This window comes from Limulus polyphemus, unplaced genomic scaffold, assembly GCF_000517525.1.
Source record: "Limulus polyphemus unplaced genomic scaffold, Limulus_polyphemus-2.1.2 Scaffold974, whole genome shotgun sequence".
NCBI classification, from domain to species: domain Eukaryota; kingdom Metazoa; phylum Arthropoda; class Merostomata; order Xiphosura; family Limulidae; genus Limulus; species Limulus polyphemus.
In genome coordinates this window covers 15,003-18,482 of record NW_013666584.1, presented here as the reverse complement: position 1 = coordinate 18,482, position 3,480 = coordinate 15,003, and positions in this window count along the sequence as shown.

Genomic DNA, 3,480 nt, shown 5'->3' with positions numbered 1-3,480 from the left:
ATTAATCTCTCAAATCATGAGAATCTTATTAATCTCAAAAAAAAATCCAACTGGGTGTTTTGTTTCCATATCTAAATTGACAAAAATATAGACTTTAAATAGACATTTTTGCCACACAAGCAAAACTATTTTAGTTGGATGAGCTAATATCTTTTATGACGTAAGTAAACAACTTCCTAAAGCTATAGTAAGAAATTCAAGCATCAGGAATCCCACGAATAACTGTAATCAGAAACGCTAAGTCTACATTTAGCAACCGTTCTTTGTCTCCCGGACTCATTTCCATAAACTTATATATAAAGTACACAATAAAGACTCTGATATTACTCGGGAAAATCCGGTTGTCAGAGAGGCACTAAGCTATATTTCATGGCGCCTACATAATCATTATTTAGATATGCATGTGTATTGAACTGTAATGAAGCACATTGGTATCAAAACATACTTTCAATTCCCATGATGTTAAACACTTCTTCCAAAGGGAATTGCTAGCCAAGAGCGGCTTTGCAACTGAGAAACGTCATCCCAAAGGTTTCCATGGCAACGGTATGAATTATTATTAGCCGCAAATATGAAGTTTATAGCTCTGTATGGAAGGACTTATATTATGTTTACCAATGTAACGTAATGCGTAGAAGAAAAAACGTCCATTAACAAACTCGCATTACTTTCGCGGTGTGTGTAATCAGAAGTAAAATATAATTAAAAACTTTTCAATAGAATTAGTTATTTATTTGTCTGTACTTCGTTCTTTGTGTTTGAATATATGTTTATACATCTACCTATCTGTAGCTCTGTATGAATGTTTAAGTTTATGTCTATCTATAAGTATTTATTTATGTTTTAATTTGTACCTGTTTGTTTCTCTATACCTCTGTCTATCTCTGGATTATGATTATATTTTAACTCTTTTAACAGCTTGTATATTGAAAGAACATGGTGCGATCTATATAAGCATTTAATGTCATTACAAAAAACATAATTTTACATGATCTCAGTTGAGAATACCATAAAAGTCAAAGAAGTATTAACTGCAGGAATCATACAAATTGTTTCTGTAACGAGTGGAACACTTAAATTATACAATAGATGAAACATTTAAAATCTGATGGGGGAAAGTCATTCTTAATACTACAGAACAGCAGCCGTAACTGACAAGTCAGTCATTCTTAATACTACAGAACAGCAGCCGTAACTGACAGGTCAGTCACGCTTAATACTACAGAACAGCAGCCGAAACTGACAAGTCAGTCATTCTTAATACTACAGAACAGCAGCCGTAACTGACAAGTCAGTCATTCTTAATACTACAGAACAGCAGCCGAAACTGACAAGTCAGTCATTCTTAATACTACAGAACAGCAGCCGAACTGACAAGTAAGTCATTCTTAATACTACAGAACAGCAGCCGAAACTGATAGATCACATGCAAGGAAGCAAAAAAATATTATTGTAATGCTGTAGAATAATCGAAAATATTCCCAGTATTATAATTTGGAAGCTATAAATACGTGTATGTGGAAAAGAATTACAAACTAGCGAATTTATGGATTTTCTACCAAACTTAGAGAAGGTAAACAAAGGTGGAAAAGACCCCTGAGGAAGTGTACAGTTATGTGAGAGGTATTCACACCTTTAGAACTAAGCACATAAAGTCCCACCAAACATCCGAGAACCCTGTAGAAAGTCATTGTGTCGGGTAAGTTGAAAGAAATGATGAAATTATTTTGTTTGTATATAAAACAAACACACTTTAGTCACAGAAAAAATAATATCGACTGTATTACGCTGTTCGTCTAACAGTTCTCACGAAACATTGAGAGAATTTCCACACAGACTTTTAGATCTGTTGCTCGATTTAATGTTTAAAATAAAGGAGCGAAATGCACTTTAAGTCTGGCATGTCTTGGTGGTTAAGGTTCTAAGCTCGCCATCTGTAGGTCTTGGGTTCGACACCCATCACTAAATACTCTTCAGCCGTTAAGTACATTATAATGTGACAGTCAATCCAACTATATGCTGGTAAAAGAGTAGCCCAAGATTTGGCGGTGGGTAGTGTTGACTGGCTGCCTCCTCACTAGTCTATCACTTCAAAATTAGGGACGGCTAGGGCAAATAACCCTCGAGGGCAAAATTCAACAAACAAACAAAGCAATTCGCTTCAGCAGCGGGTAACAGAAACACGCTTGTTACCCTATACATCATCCTGCTCCAGTTGTATAGATGTTGCTCTCAAACAGCGAAAATAGGTGATAAAACTGGTTATTTTACTTAACACCACTCTTTAGGAGTTGAACATCAAACTTCTACATGCATTCTAGAAGGAGAAAAGACTATTGAGGAGTTTGTGTACGTATAATATATATATAAAGAGGTTTGTTTGTTTGTTTGTAGTTAAGCACAAAGCTACACAAAGGGCTATCTGTGCTCTGCCCACCACGGGTATCGAAACCCGGATTCTAGCGTTGTAAGTCCGCAGACATACCGCTGTACCACTGTGGGGCTTATATATAAAGAGAGATGTATGTATATAAGTTACAGAGCCGTGGTTTTATGCCGGTAGTTCATCCCATGTGTTTAAATTTGCATTTTGCTTCGCTGAAGAATAGTGAAATATTACAACTACATCATCACTTATTCGAACGGTTAGTATTCACTGATTCAAAAATATTAAACCTCGTTTGAATAATTTTACCCTAACGTATATTTTATTTTAATAAGTTTAAGATCATACATTCCGTAGTACGTGGTTGATATATTTCCAATATACTTACATTCGCGCCACCTACATTTGATATCATAAACTGATTCACGTGTGATGACAACGCCTGTTCGGTTACCCTTCTGCATCATTCGATATACTTCAGATTACTGATCATTTATGTCAGCGTAATTTTCCAAGAAGTTTACAATTAAATTATCTAAAGTTGCGTACTATACGAAGTAGGAACTTCGTTTCTAGAGTACTGTTTATAAACAAATGTTTTGGTATAAAGAAGGAATGCCATATTTCTGCTTCAACTAAAAAGTGTGGCAGAACCTTGTTGTCAACAATTTTGTATCTAACTTGGTCATAATTATTTTATATGAAATGACCTTTTTTCTAATAATTATCAAAGATTTGTCCACCTGGTGGTTCAGATGTAAGTCTCAAGGCTTCTATCACTAAAAATATTGTTTCCATGACTGCGATTGACACAGCACAGATAGCACAATGTATAGCTTTATGCCTGAAAACAAACCAACCAACCAAATATTTATAGGTCGTTTTTTAATAAATTTCTATAAAACATACAAAAGGGCGTTATACATAAACATCTGAGCTGGGTATAGCCTAGTGGTTAGTGCCTTGGGACTATGATTCAAAGGATTCATGGTCTGTATTCAATTGCCGCAAACACGCAATCCTGACATTGTGATGGGAGTACGTTTTAAGATTAATTAGCAAATCCTACTTAAAGGTCGAACAAAATTAGTATA